The sequence below is a fragment of the Papilio polytes genome, unplaced genomic scaffold (genome assembly GCF_000836215.1).
Source record: "Papilio polytes unplaced genomic scaffold, Ppol_1.0 DF823923.1, whole genome shotgun sequence".
NCBI lineage: Eukaryota > Metazoa > Arthropoda > Insecta > Lepidoptera > Papilionidae > Papilio > Papilio polytes.
In genome coordinates this window covers 6,112,369-6,137,195 of record NW_013525281.1, presented here as the reverse complement: position 1 = coordinate 6,137,195, position 24,827 = coordinate 6,112,369, and the positions used below count along the sequence as shown (strand labels likewise).

The following is a 24,827-nucleotide window of genomic DNA, read 5'->3' as shown; positions in this document are numbered from 1 at the left end:
ACATTTTCTCAATATCCAAATTCCATTTACATAAATGTTTTAATTACCTGTGAAATGTTTAAATACGTTCAAACGAACGCTTCGTTTGATTAAATTCTTTTACCTTTTCAATCTATCATATTTTGATGCTGACTGTACCTCAGTAACGAATCTGGGTCAGATCCTTTTTCGTGGAAAATAAAGAAATAAGATTAATTTCAATAACTAATTATCTTTTACGAAAGAATACTTAAATTGTATTAATAAACTGGTTGAACTGATTTCGCTTGCGCATAATGACGTCAAGAAATTTAATCTTTTTTATTTAAACTTTAATATACCTTTATTACAAATCACTTTATAATAATGTAGACTTTCGTTCACATATAAGAGATGTTATAAAATTGTTAAAATCATTTTCATCTTGCAAAATTCCCTTTAAATTATTACACTACATGAATCTCAAATAACGAATTCGACTTTTGAGAAAATATTTACTTAAACGATATATGTTTTGAGGGCATTGCATATATAATAACCGTTTCATCAAACTTCGTGTTCAAGGGCAGACGAGACAAGCGTCTGGAACATTCAGCTCCACTAGCTTTGAATACAAATTATATCTAGACTTTTGAATGAGATAAGAAAATAAATCACACTTCCAAAGATGAAAAACAAACTAAGTATTATAGCGCCGGTGAATATACCGATAGAGGAGACCAATGACAGTCTTGCAGTGGTCAATGGCCTTTTACTTGAACTAGAAAACAGATTTTACACTATTTTCTATGAAGACTGAACAGAACTACATTATAAGATTAGCGCTGGATGCCTTATCGAGTAGCACCTAGCATTCAATGCTGAGCGTGGACCCAATCCGGTCAGCATTGCAACGCTTATCTTTTATTTAAAAACATTTTTTTCTGCTTAATGTCAGGTTTGTTTTTCTTTTGTTATTTCTGATTGTGTTGAAGTGTTGTTAAAAATTAAGTTTTAATTTGTTTTATTTTATTTTTATTAAGTATATTTTTGCTAAAAAGCGGCGCAAGGTCTGTGAGACCCAGGATAAGTAAGCACTGACATCTGTGGATGTCCACAACGCTATAGGAACTGCAAAAGTGTTTCTCTGCTTAAAGAAAGTACACTCGCTGTTTGTATAAAAATATAGTTATATCAAAATCTGATTTCTAACCTCATAAAGACATAGGTCCATCTGGAAGGGAACGATCAAGTATCAAGTTTTTTTTTGAAGTAAAGTACACCTTTTGATTGTTTCTTCATTCCTTAGTCGTTTCCTTACTTCCAAAATGTAATAGAATACAATTCTCAATATTAACTTACATAACATTATTTCCTTTACATTACGTGTTTGCTAAATTTAAATTGAATTAAATACGTATAAAGTTTTCAAATTTCTGTTCTGCGTTTGCCAACTCAACCGCAAGCAATGTACTTCGTCCATTACAGAAACAGGGCCATAAAGTAAGCGGTCTGCTAAAGTTACTGTCGTATCTTCCAACTCGGAAAAGTTTAATTGTACATTAATAATGCGACTAAACTTTAATGTAACGTTGAAACCGTTACACCGTCGACTGGTTTTCAATGAATCCTGATGATGCCTATGTGTAACAGTTACATTTTAATTTAGTCGGTTAACTTTAACGCTTTTTTACTGATTTTGTGATTTTGGAATATTTCTTTTATTTAATGAAATCATACTAATATTATAAATGCGAAAGTTTAGATGGATGGATGGATGTTTGTTAGAGCTTGTAGCCTAAACGACTGAACGGATATGGATGAAATTTGGCATAAATGTATAGGATAGCCTGGGAGAACACATAGGCTAATTGCGTTTGTTTTTTTTTTAATTCCACGCGGACGTAGTCGCGAGTGAAAGTTAGTATTTCATAAACACACTGACTAAACTATCGCACAATTGTTGTGCGATTGTCGATTGTTTCGCAGCCCATTCGACTGTTTAGTTGCACAACTAAAAATCGAGTAGGGTGCGCACCTTTACTTAAGGTTATAAAAATCAAAGAGAGAATAAACTGTGTCATAGTTTAATCAATGGTATACTCTAAGACAATCAAATCACCATGTTACTATTTAAACCCTTAAATCACCTGTAGGAAGAGTATTATTTGTTTGGACAACATTTTAATACCTCGAGTTTTGTGATCGTAAAACTTCGTATAAAATCGATTTCTCGAAACCGGGAATTTCGAAGTCTGATGTCAGCAAGTCTTAAAGGGAAGAGTTTCAATGTCGTTAAATAAATCTAAATTTTATTGCCTGTAAATAATTTCGATACGGTTGCCAATGACTAAGTTAAGCTCTCATAAATGGGACGTTTTAAGGCTTATTTCACGGCGTAGATTCGAATCGTAAAATTTGTTTACGGAAAAAAGGGAAGGTAATATACGACAGACTTTTACTTTTATTCGAATGGGATTTTCTTTTTCCCTAATACGTACGGTTTTCACACTTCGTCGCTTTTAATAATCCATATGCATTACAAGTTATAGAGGAGTACAAATAGCAATAAAATATATGTTAAGATGTTTTACACCTTTCTTTGGAAGATTTATCACATAAAAACATTTTAAAATTGAGATTCGTTATTTTTTATTCTTGACCGTCTATTCGGAAGCCGAGTTCGTCTTAGATAGTTTCTTTTTCACTTTACGTTGTTATAACTTGAGTTATGCCGCAAATTTTGCTACTTTTTAATTTCGTGCTGATAAAAACGTCAGTTACTGTCAATATAAAATTATTTTTGATTTCTACACTGAAATTGAAATAGAAACCTTACGTGATAAAAATCTAAACTTGTGAGAATCGTGTCGAACGGTCTACTTTATTTCCAATTCATGTCAAGTAAATCTCGTATTGAGATCAGATCCCTAAAGTCAGTTTGAATGTGTTTAAGAGACCATCGTTGACTTGTCTCTAAGTGAAAAAGATTTTATATGACATCTTAAATTGGTCGAGTTTAGAACGTTATAGAGCACCTCAATATTAAACATAGTATTAATCAAGTAGCTGTCGCCCGCGACTCCGTCCGCGAAACTAAAGTAAAATAGTTAACCATCATATGAGCTTGATACCAAATTTCATTGAGATCCCTTCAGCCATTTAGATACATATCCAAACATACGAACTTACGCTTTCATAAAATTACAAGCTTTCGCCCGCCACTCCGTCCTTGTGGAATTAAAAAAAATAAAAGTTAGTAGCCTATGGGCTCTTCCAGACTATCCTCTACATCTATGCGAAATTTCATCAAGATCCGTTAAGCCGTTTAGGCTACAAACTCAAACAAACATTCATCCATCCATCTAAATTTTCCCATTAGTAATATTAGTAACATTAACTAATTTAGTGTTTATTAAAAAATATTTGAACATCAATCGTTTACATGTTCAATGTAAGTCGGCAATTTAATTTTGCAGTACTAGATACACAGATTTTACAAATAAACAATTGTAATAGTCTTGTTTTAGTCATCAAAAACCAAATGAAATCTCTTAAGAACCCCAAATTAATTTAAATCGTATTCAATAACTCCCCAAATCCTAGCTCACCATTGCAACGGGCTACGTAATTTGTGGTAATCGCCAGGTAATTGCCGGAACATGGCTCTGGAGCAATTTGTGATGGCAAATAGCGTTCAAACGTCAATACAGAATAATGAATGGTTGAGTTTACTTTGGCATTATAACTGCAGTTAGGTTCGCTTACTCGTTATACAAAATATAATAAACATCGAAGTTATTGTCATTATTTCTATACGTTTCCAACGATATCAAGTAAACTAGACTTAGGGCCGCCCACCACTGGCTGATAGAGACTCAGATAGGTTAAAAATGACGTCACTGTCATATCAGGTAACAAAATCTGATATTACCATCACATATTTTACACGTTGTATTGTTATCAGACAATTTATAAGTTGGTGGGACAGACCCTAAATAAAAGAGCCTAGCACTAGAAATTTCGAGAAAGTATTGGTGACGTCATCGACAAAATTTGCAAATAATTTGTTAGTGTATGTATAAGGGGCGCTTTTTGCGATGTTTTTTTTTTAGCTAACTATAATATGAGCATATGGCACAATTGTATCAGTAATCATTTGTATTACGAGTAACTTAATGTACTCTTGTCAATAGTTAAGTGCTTTTTTGTAACAACGTATGACATATACATTTGTACTAGATGCCCTTACACAGGTGTTTCAGTTAAAAATAAATCCATAAAAATATCAATTCCAAATCTATCAGATAGCATTACGGTGCACAAAAATTGTTTGCGCCAAAGATTAGACGTACGATATCCGAAACGTTGGACTGGTCGAATAAAGTGCGAAATTCTATTTCAAGGCATTATTCGATTTCGGAATAGTCCAGGCTATCTTCTAAAGATTTTTCAATTCAATCCTATTGGAGGATCGTTGAACTTCCAACTGATATGTCTTCAACTTTTACCCGCTTTTAATCGGATAACTCCTAGCTTTAGAGTTCTAGTTTTTAACACGATAAATGTTAGAGGCTATTGAATTGTAAATTAATGAAAATGTTTACAAACAACAACATCATTTACGACAAACATACTAATATTATAAATGCGAAAGTTTAGATGTATGGATGGATGGATGTTTGTTAGAGTTTGTAGCCTAAACGGCTGAACGGATTTCGATGAAATTTGGCATAGACGTAGAGGATAGTCTGGAAGAACAAATGGGCAATATTTTTTTAATTCTACGTGTCCGGAGTCGCGGGCGAAAGCTAGTGGATAATAACTTACTGGTAACCACAATCTCGCTTTGGTAAAAGTTATAATAAATTTAGCAAAAACATAACCAAGGTAACATTATTACACAATGGACTATATTTGCTCGATACATTTTTGGAATAAGATAAATAGTATTAAACATAGCCATATCAATCAGTAACATAGGTCTTATTTTATTCTAAAAAAAAGAGCGCTACCAAAATGTTCCAAACTAGTTGTTGCTCGCGACTTTGCCTGCGTGATTATTTGAAATCGTACCAGTAGTTTTGGAGTTATTTAAATACATACAAGAATACAAATCATACCACTTTATTATATTAGTATATATGTATTGTCGTATCCAACTATTATACAACTAAGTTTAGGCTTTCTGAGCTTTTTCTAGGCTAGCAAAATGTGTTCGTGTCGTAATCTGAATGACGTGCTCTTGCGGGAAACTGCATTAGTTTGCTAAGATACTGGCACTGAAATAGAAGGAAAATTTCTATTTAAAACACTTTGACTAAATAATATAACTATTAAAAGTTATTTAAATTCATCATCACTAAATGTCAATAAACTATACGTTTTTAGATGAATTAGACAAAAACTAAACAGTAAACAATACCTAAAAACTTGACACGACAAAATAAATCGAATAAAATGAACCAATAAATAGACATAAACATAATCTAAAAGTTAATACGTGAACATTTATGTTTTTAATATACCCAACAATGTAACAATTACGAGGCACCGAAATAGCACAGAGCCTAACATTATCTCTAATGTTGTACATAATAGAGTGAGCTTTCATCGGAAATGTTCGCCGCTTCGGAGCGAAAATTACGAAATTGTCTGTGCTGTTAGTTCTACCAACATTGCATTACATAATGACTATGCAAAGTTTTAGCTTTCTAGGCAAACGGGACGTGTTTGTGGCCGACTGAAGTTTCACACCTGATCTTTATCAGACTTGGTGACATTCTTTACAGTTGAGGTAATTTATTTCCTACCCATCTAAGAAAAACCTTTCACAATGATATTGCAATAAGACCGTTATCTTGTAACAAAATATGCGTTATAATTAATTTAATTGGTTATTATATATTGTTTCATGATTAGATTGAGCTTCTAAATGTTTAGGTAATTGTGAAAGCAAGTATTTTATTTTTCTTAAGAAAACAAAAAAGTACCGCTCTCTACCCTAATAAAACGTAGAACTTGCGCCGCGTTATGTGTTCGTTTTACTCATATATTGGGATATATTTTCAATCAAAAACATATACGATTTAAAAACAATAAACTGAAGTTGATAGGCAATCTGTGGCAACAAATATAACGGATTCTTCGCACTATAGATCGGAATTGCGAGGATACACTGTTTGAAAATAATTTAAAAAAAAACAGTGTTTCAGTACTACAAAAACTAAATTAAGGATAAGTATTGTATCTTTTTTTGAGCGTCGGTGGCTCAGTGGTGCACTCAGTGCACTTGACTTGTAATCTACAGGTCTTGGGTTCGAATCCCGCCATGTACCAATGTAATTTACGGTTTTTCGAATTTTCATACGTACATAATTTACCCGACATTCTTACGGTGAAAGAAAACATCGTGATGCAACCTGCACATATCGGCGAAGAAATTCAAAGATATGTGTGAAGTCAACCAACCCGCACTGGGCCAGCGTGGTTGACTATGGTCTAGTCACCCCTGATTAGGGTAGGCTCCGAGCCCCTCGGTTAGGACATTTAGTGAGCTGGTGATGATGGTATCTTTAGTAATATCTAGGATTTTTTCTAATGTAAAAACCAATGTTATCGTTTGATATTACAAATAAATTTAGTTCCGCTCATTTAAAGGTGAAATTTTTCTATTTCAGGAAAGAGATTCATTTTCCGTGTAATAAATTCATACTTAGCAATGTTTCATCAATAAAAACATCATTAGTATATTTTCTAACTTGTTGAACGACCCCAGAATTTTATGTTACGTCACAACTCGAGTTTTGAAGCGAGAGCGATCTTATTACGAGTTTTCAATCTAATTTAATTAAATAACTCTTGAACTTTGACCGTAGAAATACCAAACCAATACTTGTGAAATTGTGGTTAATTGTTATTATAAGTTTCTTACTAGTTATCATAATTAGAAAATTTAAGAACTGTATTGATTACTATTCATTAAAGTAACAATATCTTGACTAACTCAAGATTCTGGGAGAACACTAATCGCTTACTCATAAACGAGGTTTAGGCTAAGCGCCATCTGCGCTAGGCTACCTCAAGCCTGGTGAATCTGTAATTGCCTCTTCAAGGCAAACAGTGGTCAGTCACACAAAAACACAAATCGAAACGCAAAATCCTTAAAAAGTTAAGTCGTTTCCCCACAAGTATGATAGGTTAACACGGTTCCTGCGGCAAGTAATATTACAATTCTTCATATGGTGAGGCGGTGGGCCGAAATGCGCCCCCATTGATTTTTCAGCCAGTACCTGGCAGGTCTTTTTAGACCCACCAGTACTAGGATACATTAAATTGCTTAAACTTTGTTGAAACATAATGTATACATTTTATGTAATGTAATGTATACACCTGAGACAATCGTTTAGCACTAGTGAAAGGATCACACCAGCACCAGCTTAAGTACCGCATCAGGCCGATATCGGCCTGTTACGCAGTGAGCGTGTTAAAGGCAAAGGTCGTTAAAATATAGCTTAGAGTGGACATTAGAACAAATCATGCGGTAGCTCAAATTCAGCAGCAAATAAATGTAATTTAATATACCACTTTCGTATTTATCAATTTACAAAGAGCTACAGATTGAAGTTTAAATTATATTAAAACGAACAATATCATTCATTAAAGTGATACGCCTCTTACTTAATGTATGGTAAACAATTCATAGCAAATGTGTTTGAACATCGAGCCTGAAGATTGCAATCTCACGCCTAATTTATGGCCATGATATTTGCGTTAAAAGTTAATTAGTACAGTCCTAATTATACTTAATCGTAAGATTGCTTTAACACTTATTAGAACTTACTGTTGGTCCTATTATTCTTTTTAAAGAGTCAAGAGTACCAATATATCTCACTAATATAACTAACTAGCTGTTGCTCGCGACTTCGCCTGCGTAAAATGAAAAAAAAATAACAAAAATATAACCTATGCTACTCACAGATAAATCACCTTTCTAGCAGTGTAAGAATTTTTAAAATCCGCCCAGTAGTTATTGAGTTATTTCAATACTTACAAAAATACAAATCGCTCCTCTTTATATTAGTATAGTTGAGAAAGTTTAGATGGCTGGATGTTTGTTAGAGTTTGTAGCTAGTGAACGAATCTTGATGAAATTTTGCATAGATTTAAAAGATAGTCTATAAGAACACATAGGTTACTTTTTTTTTAACTTCATTCAGACGTAGTCGCGGTCAAAAGCTACCTTAATATAGAGATGTTTCGTATTAAAATTAAAATAAGTAATAAAAACTCTAATGGAATACCTTCCTTTAATTTTTTAATTAATTTTTTAAACTGTCTGAAAAATTTTCAGATATTGTACACAGTAAGCGGTCAAAGTATTTTAATAATAGACATTCCCAAGCCAAAGTTTTAAGAGTCAATGAATATAAAATGTAAATGTAAATGTAAATGTAAATGTAAATATTCACAAGCAATTAGGATTTACTGTATTGTGTTTTAAATCTTCTCTTCAGATAAAACTCATTCGACTTCACTCGGCTCACGACGTTAACCATTATTAAAACTAAATAAGTCCATTGTAACTCGATATTTTAAAAAAAAACTTGTTTGTAATAAATAAAAGAGAGTTTACAATATACAGTAATAAAATACAAAAGTTACCTAATTGGTTATTGCAAAGTGGAAAAGAACCTTAACATCAGCGGTGAAATCGACGTACTCGGTTACGAGTACACACTACAATTATGTTTAATACGCTATTAAATACACTTCTTAGGAACGTTTTAACATTGTTACTTTTGCAAAGTAATCAAACAATGACGTCTTAGGGCCATTAAAGAGAACGTACTCCCTTAAAGACCGGCATCGCATTTGCAGTTACCTCGACGTTGCGGATGTCAATGAACCTCAGATCAAATAGCATTATGAGATCCGAAAGTATAAAAAAATGTCCTATCTATTTTTACTCTCTCTAGGTTAAACCAATTATATTTATGTTTTTAATGTTACCTTTACGCCGTGTCATCTTAACCTGTACAGAAAATCTATTTCCCAGGAAAAAGGCGCTGCGAAACGAAAAATACACGCAACAAAAACAACAATACGCTGAAGTCGATAGGTTCCATGATAACAAAGATGGCGGCTTTTGATCAAAGCCTTGTGTGTCGACGCATCAAGAGCGAGAGCGTATATTTATTTTTTACGTTATTTTCGTTCGAAGCAAACTTTCATAGTTATGTTTTCGTAGTTGTTCAAAATTGAGTGTATAAAAATTCAACGCCAAAAATCTGTAATCTACATATACCTGTCTATACTAATATTATAAAGAGGTAAGATTTGTGTTTTTGTACGTATTGAAATAACTTAAAAGTTACTGGGGCGATTTTATAAATTCTTTCACCGTTAAAAAGGCAATTTATCTGCGAGGAACGTAGGTTATGTTTTTTATTATTTTTTAATTTCACGCGGACGAAGTCACGGGTAACAGCTAGTCTACCATAAAGATAAATAAATATCGTTTCAATTTAACGCTTAATTATGTAAACAAAATCGAAATTTATCTATCAAATAATTTTACGCTATCATTGCTCTTGAAGTTAAAAAATCGGCGAATGTTTTCCAATTTTTTGGGAATATTCTATATTAACTTTACTTTTAATATGTTATACGTTTGAAGAATTTCTAATAAAAATCATCCTAAATGTACCCAGACATTGAAAAGGGTCCTCGATAAATTCTATCTGAATTTACTATCAATTGCGGTTCTTTTAAAGGCCATACTTGTAGCTCTTTGTTGTGGACCGTTTTATTAAGTCTCACGTCTATGTATGTGTAAAAACTTTCTTTTTATTTATATAAATCCCTGTGTGCGGGACACTCTTTCTTTTGACTTCACTTTCTACATTGTTTGCCTCAAAGAATACATTCTCTCAACAAAGTAAAACGTTTTTGTAAATAAAACTTTTGCAACGTGTATGTTAGATTGTTTTACGTTTTTGTACGTCCATTGTTTGTGAGCTTTGCATTTTATTTAGAAATCGTTCTAATATATAAATAAAGGTAAGTTTTAGATACGTTTGTATTTGTTAAATAGAAATATAAAGCCTGCTACACACGTCAGTTTCATCTTTTTTAAGTTAGATTTATTTGAACGATCGGAAAATTCAGATTAAACTGAACGTGTGTACAAGGTTTTACACAGTAGCATCACGACTACACCATACTGCTGTAAAGTTAATCCACTTCAATCACAAGTACAGAAATATAGTTGTCTCAATTTTTTCAATAATTATAAACGAGATCACTATACGTTTTGTTCGAGCGTTTCATTTCGAGATTGAAATAATGGCCACAGATCTAACACCTAATAAAGTAACGATCTCTCACTGATTCGGTTTTTATTGCAAGATAAAGGCAGAAACAATTCCGTTTTCTTAACTTAAGCTTTAGTATCTTTAGGGAGTCCCATCGATCTAGAGATGCGTAAACATTTATTATCCCAGAACGAGGGACTAGGAATTTACAACGGCCTATCTACCATTTTGATACTCTGTTACGCACAGCTTTATTGTTGTTTGCTCTGGGATCGGTTACGTACAGAGATATAGAGGTCGCAAGGTGATATATCGTCTGACCTTTACAGTTTGTCGTTTAGGACGAATATACCGTTTTACTTTTAAAAAACGAACACAGATTAAAAAGTTTAAAGGAGTTTTTAATGAATTTCTGCCTCTAACATAAAGACGGGCAAATATTTTGTAATACCCTTAATTGACACCGATGTTAATTAAGTACTGACTGGTTCGTAATAATAAAAATAAATGGAGTATTGAAGAGATTTTTTTATGATTGTTAAGCTAGCTCTTGATCACGATACCACCTGAAGAAAGTAATGATGCAGTCGAAAGATCGTACGTGCTAATAGGTCTTCGTCTTCGACAGAAAATGTTACTAAAACGCTCAATACTGCCTCATAATTGGTTATTTCCATCGACATGTCTTGAATACACGTAAGGCATTTTAGAAATAGCTATTCTAACGAATCTACTGGAATCCTAAAAGAAATAAACAATAGATTAAAGTCGTTTAATAGCGTGAAACGAGCAGGAAAAGCTTACGTTAGCTAAATAATTCATAGCCAATGTCTTTGAGCGTCCCCGGCTTTGGATTGCAATCGTACACGTGATTTGTGGCTGCGGCATCGTACTTGCATGAGCGCTTAGAGACAATTAGTGAAGCCAAACGGCGTTCAAAGCATCCACTCTGAATAATTAACGGTTTATCTTACATACAATTCAGATGCAAATTGCGCTGCTAATGAAGAGGCTATGCTTAGGATTCTATACGTTCTTTACAAACTTTTCTAGAAGGTTCTGTACCGTGACGTCACTTTTCACTATTTAATTTGCGATGTGCGATGAATTTTTAAATACATTGACACGTGATTTGTCATTTTCTTCCATCTTTAAAATAGGGTGTCCGGGAAAGACAAGTACAATGGACTACATATTGTCGAAATTATGACGATTTGATCCAACTTGCTTTTATCCAAAGTGGCTTTTAGAGCTCTCTAGCGCCCAAACGAAGCAAGGAACCAAGGAATCTGTGGTTGTCCACTGTACACATCTTTGACGTTGACGTTGATCGCGTTTCCTTTAACTTCTTTTGTTTGTTCATTTTTGGTTCCGTCAATGACATTTTGTTGAAATTAATATGTAATCTAATTTGATTAAACACATTTCTATAAGCTTCTAGAACTTGTTAGTGTTTAACGATGACGTCATACTAGATCCCGACTTTCAAACTCATAGCCACTTGGTAATCAAGAGTTTGTTGGAAACGCTCGTAAATCAGTCCAGTTGCTCTCTATAAACTTAGGCCATTAATTGTACTCGTATGAAGCTTGTGTTAACCGACCTGTTATTATATTACATTGTTTAGAGTTTAGACTAAACTATTTGACGAAGATAATACATAATACTGTCTGTTAGCACCAGTTTCGTGTGTATTATGTTTTCTATTTTCATTGCTCAAATTAATTTATGCACCTATACGTTTTAATGGTCACAGAGCTCAATTAAAACGGTGAAGGACCTTCAATAAAACTGAAATTTGTTAGGAATTATAATGTGTTCGAGTTTTTAAGCCTTTTATTATCCAAATAACTTATAGGGCCAAACTCAGCGCGGAATACATATTCACATTTCTTACTATTATTACAATCTTATGGAATCTACACTAGATTAGCAAATAAAAAAATCATGTCATTTCCAGTCTTGCTGCATCTTCCAGCTATTCTTTGTTTGTAAAATAATTGCAGTCACTCCATCGCTTACTACGTATCTAGGTCATAAGACTGTTCACATAAGACTTCATACAATCAGTCCCTTGTTAGATATATACATGACTAGCTTTCGCCCGCGACTCTGCGTGGAATTAAAAAACAAAAGAAAGTATCTATGTGTTCTTCCAGATTCATCAACAGCTCACTATATGTCCCCACCGAGGGGCTCGGAGCCTACCCTAATCAGGGGTGACTAGGCCATAGTCAACCACGCTGACCCAATGCCGGTTGGTTGACTTCACACATATTTTTGAATTTCTTCGCCGATATGTGCCGGTTGCATCACGATGTTTTCCTTCACCCTAAGAACGTCGGGTAAATTATCTACATAACGAAGTTCAAAAATTCGAAAATCACATTGGTACTTGGCGGGATTCGATTCCAAGACCTGTAGATTACAAGTCCAGTGCTTAAACCACTGAGCCACCGACGCTCCCTTCCAGATTAATCTCTACAATTATCCCGAATTCCATCGATATCCGTTCAGTAGTTTAGGCTACAAACTGTATCAAACATCCATCCATCCAAACTTTCACATTTATAATGTTAGTAAGAGATGAGATTAGACTTTTAGATTTAGATATAGTTTTTAAAACAATTATAAAAATATTTTTATTGGTCAATCAATATATCATAACTTTGTTCTTCATACTATTTTCAACATATCTCTATCAAACATATCTAAATTCACTCCAATCGTACGCATTTCATTAAAACTAATTTAATATTTTTGGGTGAAGTAAAAAGAATAGACTGATTGAATCTTGTATTAGTATTAAATCACTTTTCTCTACCACACATAAGTTATATGATAGAATCTTTTGTAGTTGAAAGGTGACATTAATTTGTCCTTTGAGAATAGGTTCAGGTATTGTGGCTTTGACCTTCACTAAAGTGTCCTTCCCTAAGGGTTTTTTATTAATATTCTTTATTGAAAATGAAATCTTTGAAAGTGTGTAAGGATAAATTTATCTAAAGATTAAAATTAACACATGTGATTTATGTAACTAGCTGTAACCCGCGACTTCGTCCACACAGAATTAGTTATAGACTATACCTTCCTCCAAGCGATGTTCTACATCTATGCCAGATTTCAGCAATTTTCTTTTATATCATAAGGTGGAAAACGAGCAAGCGGCCACCTGAATCCACCAAACTGGTAAAGCGACCGCTGCCAATCGACATTCGCAATAGCGAATGCATTGCCTACTCTTAAGTGACGGAGGAGGCGACGCGCATATTATAAAAGGGAGTTTCTCCTTTTGTATGCGTTTCCTCTACCGTCAAATCCACGTTCCCTTCCCATCCTATTCTTGTAAGAAAAAGAGCGGAAAGGAAAAGGGACTAAAGTTGGGCCTCCGGCACCACACTCATCGGACGAAACGCAGAATTGCACCCACTTTACTCCTGTCTTCTGTGTGGTCGTGGTATTTCACAGGGAGAGCCATCCCATTCATGCGAAGATGTTAAAGCGGGCTCTACCACTGTTAAAGCATGTCAAAATATGATCCGTTTATCCGTTCTGGAGGTATGTATGTAGTGACAAAAATCCATCCATCTAAAAGTACAAACTAAAAGTAAGACTATAGTAATACCAAATACTAAATCTAGTTAGATCTGTATTAACAATCACAGTTAACAATGTGGTTTAGCTATTTTCTAGTTGAATAGATTTCTCAATCAGAATTCCAGTGACGTCTGCAATTAACCGTTGGGTTATCTAAGCTGTGCAAATACACGTTTTGTGTCAATCAACAGAGGAACCGGACTATTGTTAAGACAATATATGGAAGATAAACCAAATTTATCGTCAAATAAACCATTTTACGTAAAACAAAAATTTTGACCGAACAAAGTATGGATAGATTGAGTTAAAGAGGATATGCTTAAGGAGTGGATTCAGATATGACGGCTGATGGAGATGTATGGAAGAGCAGCACATACTGTGCCGACCCTTCGTAAGGGATAAGGGCAAGTGGATGATGGATGATAAAAATTTTTGGTTTCTTTAAATGTAATGAATTTTAAATAATTCTTATAATTTAGATTGGAGAAAAGAACAAGCATGACGTAAAGGTGAACATGTGAATAAAAGAAAACAAAAGAAAGCTAGGTTCCTTATTCAAACAAAATTATATCTAAATCTAGACACTGACGTCATAATGTCTTGATTCAGTCCTGTTTCTATATTGATTAAACAATTAACAGTATCACAGAAACAATGATATTTAGCGTTAATCAACGCTCCTTAAATACTCTTTTGCAAGAGACATTAGGGAAATACAGCCTCGGCCCTTATCTTAATATTAATGGGAAACAAAATGATCGTTGCTATCCAACTTCGAGAAATGTTAGATATTATAAATTCATTAAAATAACACACTACTAGCTTTAGCCCGCGATTCCTACCTCTTGGAATTAAAAAAAATAAGTAAGTAGCCTATGTGTTCTTCTAAAAACAGATCGTACTTAAAAATATAAATTACTAACTTTTGTCCGCGACGCAGTCCGCGTGAAGTTAAAAAAAAACATTGTAAAATATAGCCCATGTTACTCACAGATAAATTACCTTTCTAACCGTGAAAGAATTTTTAAAATCGGCCCAGAAGTTTTTGGCCCTACTCATTACATTCAAACAAAGTTTTTCTCTTTATAATATTAGTATAGACAATAATAACAGCTTGTGCTCGAAACAAGACTAAAAAGGTTCGTAAACAAATGAATTTAACGTAAACATTATTAACGCTCTATTCTTTTCACACGTTTCACACAAACGTATATTTATAGGTTTTTAGGTCAACGAGAATGCGGAGCCGTAGGGACTTGGAACATATATGTACCTTCTTCATTATTCACCAATAACCTATAACAAGACTGAATGGATAATTAAGATCTTATATGAACTGATTTTAAGTTAATTTTGTATAACTAGCAGTCGCCCATTACTCAAAATTTAGTCGTAATTCACAATGAAAGATGTTCTTTCTTGAACACACTGTACTTTGATGTACATATATGAACTATGTCTTTCACGTTAACATGAATAAAATATTAGTTAAAAATATATCATAAATGATTATTGGGTTTAACCAATTTTGTATTAACCAATAATTTATATGTTGTTTCACACAGAGTACATTAAACTTGAAAATATCGAGTTAAATTTACGTCGAAATTGGGGTGTACAACGCGGTTGACAGGCAATCTATGAAAACAAAGGGACCCCTTTGATCAGCGAAGCGTAGGCGAGCGCGCTTAAAATCTGTTATTAAATTACTGAAAAGCTTTGGCATAAGATAAAGAAGCAAAATAAAGCACCTTAAGTTTGTCAAGTTATTTTTTAATATCATTTTACAATATTGGTGTTTCATTGATTTCATGAATCATTGATTATCGATCCATATCGATATTGTATTGTACAAAGTATTATCCAGTTTTGTTGTACACAGTTGCTTTGCTGTATACAGTTGCGTCAATTACACAGTTGCTTTTTTGTACATAGATGCTGCAATTACACATTTGCTGTGCTGTACATAGTTACTTCGATTACACTGTTGCTTTGTAGTCACAAATGCTTCAATTACACCGTTGCTTTTTTGTACATAGATGCTTCAATTACACAGTTACTTTTTTGTACATAGATGGTTCAATTATACATTTGCTGTGCTGTACACAGTTACTTCGATTACACTATTGCTTTGGTGTCACAAATGCTCCAATTACACAGTTGCTTTTTTGTACATAGATGCTTCAATTACACATTTGCTGTGCTGTACACAGTTACTTTGATTACATTTTTGCTTTGGAGTCACAAATGCTTCAATTCAACAGTTGCTTCATTGTACATAGATGCTTCAATTACACATTTGCTGTGCTGTACACAGTTACTTCGATGACATTGTTGCTTTAGAGTCACAAATGCTACAATTCAACAGTTGCTTCATTGTACATAGTAGCTTGAATCCAGGAATACTAGTACTCTATGTACTTAGTTTATTCTAGGCTCAATAGTAATGCCAATGGAAATAAACTGGTTATCAAAATCAATTTAGCATTTCTTTACATTCATGGCTGTAAATAAACTGAAAGAAAATTAACCTGTCATCTAAAAAACACAGAGATTATTAAAATTTTGTGCGTAGTTATACAACGGGTACACTATAAAATTATTCTATTCCACAGTTTTCCCTTAAGGAAGACGTAAAGAACCGCTAGCGATATAAAACTCTAGTACGGTCAAAGACATAAACAACTTTCAAGGGAACGCAGAAGACTTAATAAAGGGTCAGGAATGAAGAAAGGGAATTTGTCCATTGTAGAAACCTCAGTCAATAATACATTCTTGTTATACTTATTTGAACTATTTTATATCTGGTTTTCCAAATTTTAATATTTCCTTTTTGATAATTTACCCTCAAAAAATGTTAAATTGAATACCGCGTATTATATTTAATTTTTAATACAAAAATCTATTGATTAGACATTGGGATTAACGTTATTGGCGTGTTTAAAATAGAATATTAGTATTCTTTTGTCTTACTACCATCTTTTATACCATTACAATACCGCCCAATAGCTCTAGACGTGCCAAAAGTGGTTTACGACAATAGTCGGATAGTAGATTTCGAACTCTCGACCACGTGATCGGAAATCCGTAACGCTAACCATTAGGCCATTAGGGCTTCCATTGTCGACACAAATGTAAAAAGATGTGTCATCACGCCATATAAACCGACAAAGATAACCGACGGAAAAATTTTAATGGAATTTTTAGTCTGGCATTTATTGATATTATTATATTTTCTACTATCTTTTGTTTAATTTGATTCATAGTCGAGCAACTATTCTAATCTCCTTAATTACTCTGTGTAAACTTCACTCAAAACAAAGGCTGACAAAGCTAGTAAACGAATCGCCATAATTGTTTACAGTACCGTCTAGACTCCAGACATTCTTGTATTTATGAGCAGCGAAACAAATAAATGTCTTACTCGACCTATTATCGCGGGCTTGTAACGTCACTGTCTATCAACCTCCCCTTTTGTAAACGAAATAAAATAACATTCAACATAATGAGAAGTGCGGAAAGATTTAATAAATCCAAGGTTGAATTCTTAAATAGATTTCGACCGCGATACCGTCCGTATGAATTTTTATAAAAAAAAAAACAAAGTTAACTTCCAGACTATTCACAACATCGATACCAATTTTCATCAAGATCCGTTCATATTTAGGCTAGAAACTCTAACAAACATCCATCTAAACTTTCGCATTTAAAATGTTATTAACATACGGAAAGTCCTGCTTTATGTGATAATTTTAACTTCACAATGATAATGATAATAAACTCTAATAAATTAAACTTGCTTGTTTATTTTAATATCAGTTTAAAACAGCGACATCTATCATTTGGTTCCATTAATTAATTTTTACCAGAATTCTTCATTTCTTCAATATAATTTCTTTTTTGCGTTTAATTTGTATTAAAAAAATATTTGTAATTCTCAAAATATTTTGTAAAATACGTTTTAGATAAAACAAATGATCTATCGATAGACGCGTACAAATTTATTATCTCTCCAACGAGGGGCCTTGAATTTACAGAATTGTTTCTCGATTCTCGACTGGATATTCTGTTAGGTAGCTTTATCGATGCTAGACTGGTATAGAGTACGATTGAAAATATATCGTGGTGTCGCTTACGTAGATTGACCTTTTGGTTTCAATTACAGAAAACTCGCATGATTTTATGTCGATGTTATTTTACCTTTTTTATATATTCTTCTAATGTTTGAATAGTTTAGTAGAACGATATACAAGTATATAAACTAATTTTATAGGATAAAATAGTCTAAAGAAAAGTTTGAAGAAAAAACGTAACGTCTTACTTGATGTTAAATGCTTGCTATCGCCTACTTTGGTTATTTATTAAAATAAACCATCGTTACCAATTGTTAAGTAGAATTAAATCGGCTTATTCTAAACTAGCTGTTGCTCGGGACTTCACCCGTGTGAAATAAAAAAAATTTAGCCTATGTTACAGGAAAATTACCTTTCTAATGGTGAATTGATAAAATCGACACAGTAGTTTTTACCTAAATCAAATGTATATACAAAAATCCAAAAATACAATTCTTCCTCGTTTCATTTCTTACACTATTGAAAAGCTATATTATCAGTGAGTAACATAGTTTATTTTTATTGTTTGATTTTTTAATCTCACGCCGACGAAGTCGCGAGCAAAAGCTAGTAATAAATAAAATGTTTATCTCAACTTTTTTAAATTCAATCGTACCATTCCACATCAACCGACATCAAAATCTCAGCAAAGGACAACCTCCAAGTGACCAGATAAATGTTGCAAAGTAATAAAATGTCTAATTCAATAAAATTGAATGTTATATTCAATTTTTAGAGCTTACCCGCTTGGGTTCGAGATCTTGGAGAGAAATACGAGTCGAGGATCAATGATACAATATCCGTTGGGACGACCTATACGTCGAATAAAGTACGGAATTCTATTTGTCGCTTTTATTTGATTCCGAGATGGCGGAGTCGATCCTATTTCGAGATTTAAGTGCAACACTCTTGTGGAAGATGATACATTGTATTTTCACTTGAAGAGTTAATTGTTTTGTATTAACACCTATAGCATGGAATGATTATAATTTGATAAATTTTATTTCTTTAAATATTAAAGCTCATAGTGTTTTACAAGATAAGGTAAACATACAGCGAAGCGATAGTGAATATATAAGCAAAATAAAATAGATATAAAAACCACGAATTAGACCGTATTTTCAATGACAACTTCACCTCCTTCCCCCTTAAAGTTACTTAGATACTCGTAATTGTACATCTATGGTGTACTGCACATGGACAATTCGAGTATGCGTTAACTGCGTTTAAAAAAGTTTATACAAGAGTGTAAAGTTACCTACATATAACATTTAAACCAAAATTAGTTAATACTAGCTTTGATCGCGACTTCTTCTACGTGGAATTGAAAAAACAAAAGTGAATAGCCTATATGTTTTTTCAGACTATCCTCTACATCCATACCAAATTTCATCTAAATCCGTTCAGCCGTTTAGGCTACAAACTCTAACAAACATCCATCCATCTAAACTTTCGCATTTATAATATTTGTATGACAGTATGATTTACGAGACCAAATGCACAATTTTATTCGCATTTTACTTAAAAGTTAAGATTTCATACAAAACTTTTAAAGTAACTGTGTCCACAATAACTTTGATGACCTAAGCAAAGAATTAACACACAAATGTTTGCCAATTAAACTTTGTTCTTTGCTTTTTGTGATTTAAACCGCTTTGATGAATATAATTCCATGTTTATTCGACAGTATTGTCTTTGTTAAAGTATTTAGAAAAGCCTCTTAAATAGATCTGTTTCCACGCATTTATCAAGTACAAAACATTTTAATCTTTGTTCTCGGTCTGCGCGTCGAATGCCCTCATCCATGACAGTTGTTCTAATACGTGTACATTGACGCCTTTGTTAGTTGAATCGGAATAAATATGGACACATTTAGACTTTAACCAGCGATGTATAATAATCCTTACTTATAATCGCATTGATTACCTGATTGTTAAACCCAGTATAATAATTACTGTGACCTAAATACAAAGAAGACGTTATCTCGCCTTGATAGTTTATTTAAGTGCATTAAAGCTGTACAAAATGGTGATTCAAGTTTTAATAGCAGTTGCCTCGCAGCAAGTTTTTCTCGTTTATGGGCCGTGCTATTACCTTAGGGTATTTTCTTATTAGAAAAGATACTTTGTGTCAAGTGGTTTTTATTTTGAAAGTAAAATATAAACGACTAGCTGTTGCTTGCGATTTCTCTGCTTGAAATTAAAAAAAAATGTAAAAATATAGCCTGTGTTACTCAGTGATAACATAACTTTTTAATGATACAAGAATTTTTGAAATCGGTCTAGTAGTTTTTGAGTTATATACAAAAATGCAAGTCATTCCTCTTTATAACATTAGTATAGATAATAAAAAATTTAGATATAAGTGAATCATGTTGTATGCGTTTGCAACTTTATGAGATCAAAAGATACCAAACTAAAAGCATAAAATAACTAGTCTCGCTATCATAAAGTGTTCAATTTTATTTTACAGCTATATTCGTTTAGGTAACATAGAGGGAGCCAGTTTCGATGTTTTCGCTCCAGATACGTTATACCCTATCCCTACGTATAACTCTAACTAAACCGTGTAGAACGTGTTCGAAATTTAAGCTTACAACGTGACGATACGAACGCGTCCTTTTTATGCGTAATTTTGCGGCGTTAACAATACACCTAGAAGTTAGATTTTTACTTTTATCTGCCCCTTATTCTCGATGATAAAATGTGCTTCATCTATCAGGTGGTAAAATTTTAAGCGTTACTTGAAATTATAAAACAAAATAATTTAATTCAAAATACGCACGTCCTTGTATACATCAAAACACATTTAACATTTAATTCTATAAACTAAAGATTTACTAATTAATAAATCCATTTAATTTCTATAGAAATGATCTAATCTCACACTGTACCTTAAAACGGAGAATGTACATGTAAAATTACTACGTTCAAAATCATAACGACAGTCTACGCAGCGTGAACACAATGTCTGTCTCAGAAGTAATTATCTTAAACAGAAGGGTTAGTTTCGCCGCGAGGCACAAGCTTTATTACAAGTATAGCGTTATTATCTTTTGAGCTAGGAATGAAAGAAACTCAATACAATATCAACTTTATATTTTGTAAGAATTAATTAAAATTATCGAATTTATAGCTTGCTAGCTGTTGCTCGCGACTTCGCTATTTATTCGCTAAATATATTACTCGCAGTTAAATTACCTTTATAACGATGAAGGAATTTTTAAAATCGGCCCAGTAATTTTTCAGTTATTTCAATATATACAAAATTTCAAAACTTACCTCTTTACAATATCGATTATAGGTATGGATTATTAATAATTTTTGCCCGAGATATTTTCAGTTAATTGTTACTTGACTACGATGGGGTAGGATTTAAAAAAAACTGTTAACGGTATTAACTAGATTTATTTTGCTTTTTAGTCTATGCACTATCCTAGATTGTAATCTTTGATCCAAATTTGTACTGAACGACCGAATGGATTGTAATCCAGATCTGTTCAGTCATTCTAAAAAGCTGACTTTGATGCTAATATTATTAATAATAGTTACTAAAGTGTTAAAATTGAATGTGGATAGATTGTGTGAAAAATGATATGCTTAAGAAGGGAGTGGATTCAGATATGACGGCTGATAGAGATGTATGGATGAGCAGCACAAGGTCAAGTTGGTGATTATTAAAGTTTCTTTCGTTATCTGTTACGATTTTTGATTAACAACAAAGTTTATTAACGCTTCAAATCTTCAAACGCAACCTCAACTAAAGCGAATCTAACAAAAGGCCGCAGTTCAACAAGGTCCCGAGTTTGTTCGAAACTCGTATTGTTAAGCATAAAACTTGTTAAAAATTATTTTACTGGTACAAAGAATAACGAACAAACTCCGTGAGAAAAATGCTCCAATTATTTTCAAGATGCTCTCAGAATAGTAACAATTTTAACTTACAAGCATCCGACCAACGCTCTATAGAAATTTTACTAAAACTAAGTGAATACAACTAAGTAATGTAAAGTGATAACGTTTATTCTATAGCATCGTAAAATACTTTTACAACTTATCAATTTAAATCATATTTAAGTTATGAAATTTTATACGACTAAAAAATCATGTGACGATAAAGTCTCTGAAACATTGGTCAAAACTTCAACGCTAGAAAATTCTGAACTATTTCTGTACATATTTCATTTCGTATTAATTTTTGAGTATTATTCTCTGGAATTTAAAAAAAAAAGCATATAACAATTAGCGTTAACTAAATAAAACATCTAATAGTTTCCAGTCTACGTTAGAAATAACTACAGTTAAATAATAAAATTTATCAATCAAGAACAAAACTAGGTAATTCGATTATTATATTGTAGTTTGGAAACGCGGCGGAGTCCGGCTCCCTGTAGATATTCTGATTCCGGTTATAATTAAGTTTCGTGAACTCATCTCTATGTTAATTGCTACACTGCAGTGAACTTTGCTATGTTACCGAATCTATAGTTATATATGAACTCAGATTAGCTAAATTGTATTTGTTTCTAAGAATTCTACAAAATTACAAAACAAATATTTAGATTACACCCAGAATGGTACAATAATTTCAATGATCTCTTAGTGTCTATGCGTTATAGATATGCTTGTTTATGGGCAGGGGTCGCGTCGCCTTTTTGGCGAGTTCGGGCACTCCTCGCTCCTTTGCCATCTTAATGTTGCGAATTAAAACGATTTATTCCAGGTTAGTTATATTTTTACTCATTCCCCTGACTTAACAACCAACGTTCCCATGGTAACCGCTTACAGTTTTTATATCCAAAGAGTATCAAAATTATATAACATGTCACAAATTAAAAAGCTAATTATCAAAGAATATTTACACGTAACATTAATATATAAAAAAATTTAATAAAATCTAAGAGACAACTTCGAATAAATCTGAGTACACCTGTAAATCTGATAAAATTAAAATAAATTACCGGACTGTGCGTGTAGTACTGAGATTTCTAACATAGCTAGTCGACTTAAGTATGAGTTCAATGTGTTAAGATCGAATTATGACATATTTCTGAGTCCTAATAATCATTTGATTAATTGCTCTATCATTGATATCTACTATTACAATACCCTACTCTTTTCCTTATAGTGGGTAGGCACATATGCTATTCTTTCATACATCTCCATCAATGTCATATCCGAAATGATTCCCTTATTATTCATATCCTCTTTCTAAGTATAATCTAAATCTAACATCACCACAAAACTACGTTATAAATACACTATTGTTAATGTCTTACAATATTTATCTACAATAAAACAAACGTAGCATTGAAAAATGTACACAAGTCAGATGTACCGTAAGATTTGTGTTAACCAATAACTCTTGGCTGAATACAGCGCTTGCGGAAATAAATGGTACTACTTCAAATGGTAAATGCAACCTTAACTTGTAGAATAACCGCAACAAACGACTTCAGGGAAATCGACTGCGACTGTACACACTTTATACTGTTCGTTTTAAAGTTTACGATAAGTTTTTTGATTTCAAATCGATTTTTAATAACCACGCTAAAGTTACATGTTTATGCATATTAAAGCTAAACGAAAATGCTTTTAACATACTTAAAAGTGTTGGTTAAATTGTCATTTATTTTTAAAATGATTGTTGGGAATTAAATGATTTATTTACTTCGTAATTTTGTTTTAATCATAGGCACCGACTTAACAACAAGACATCACCATAGTAACCAGTTTATCAAAGAGTATTTTATCACATCATTTAAAAAATATAAAATCAAAGATTAACAAACGTAATACGATACACGAAAGTTCTTTGAATTAATTAAATAAATATGAATTGAAATTATTGTTTTTAAATAATTCCATGTCTATGATTAAACTTTATAACACCGTAATATACTTAAATAGTTATAATTAAATCAATATTGACTTACTTTTTCTTATTTTAAGTTAAATTGAAACGGGGTTTACGTGCAAAGCTAATACAGAACAAACTTTTAAAATCCACGCGAGCTTTAGAAAAGTTTTCGTCTGACATTAAAGTTTACAAATTGTGCCCAGTTTTTATTGAGTTTTCTTTTTATAAAGTAAAAGCTATTAGCCATTTATAAAACTTTGTCACTTAAAGTTCACATGTGCTTTTTAGAAAAACTTTATTTCTTTACTGGAAAAATCATAAAACGATTTTATATGTCAAATATTCAAATAAAATAGCGATATATTTAAAACGCCTACGTTATTTTTATAGCAACGAATTCCAGAATACATCGTTTCCGAGTATTATTACTGATGTTATTGTACTGAAGAATTCCAGCTTAATAAACTTCCCTTTAACTGTACAAGAACCGCACTGAAAATGTAATTATAAACCAGTTCTGCAGAAGCTTTGTTTATAATACAATTTCGAAAACATAGCTTCATTATGTTGTAGATAGGTCAAAGCATATTCAATTAGCGGAACAATAATGACTACACTCTCTTGCATTTTGGAAACGATTTTTTTAATTTCATGCTATGACTTACAATCTAAAATTTCTTCACTAAATAAATAGATTCTTATAGATACAGAAATAAGAAAAACTCTTTGTACAGTCAGCTACTTAAATGTAAATACATTTACAAGACATTACAAATTTGTCTATGACTTTGGTTTAAAAAAACGTATGCACGTACATATTCATTAATGTATACATGGATATTTTATTACTAGCTGTTGCTACAACAGTGAATTAAGAAAAATACATATCCTATGTTACTCATAGATAAATTATCTTTCTAACGATGAAAGAATTTTTAATCGGCCCAGTAGTTTTTGAGTTATTTCAATACATACACAAATACAA

General features: G+C 32.5%; 1 protein-coding gene and 1 pseudogene across 1 annotated transcript in view; both read left to right on the top strand.

Moving 5' to 3' along the window:
• LOC106102059 (hemicentin-2-like) overlaps positions 1 to 24,827 on the top strand; it is a 91,840-nt gene that overhangs the window by 15,678 nt on the left and 51,335 nt on the right. The gene's annotated exons all lie outside the window — the stretch shown is intronic.
• LOC106102144 lies at positions 13,628 to 14,392 on the top strand (annotated as a pseudogene).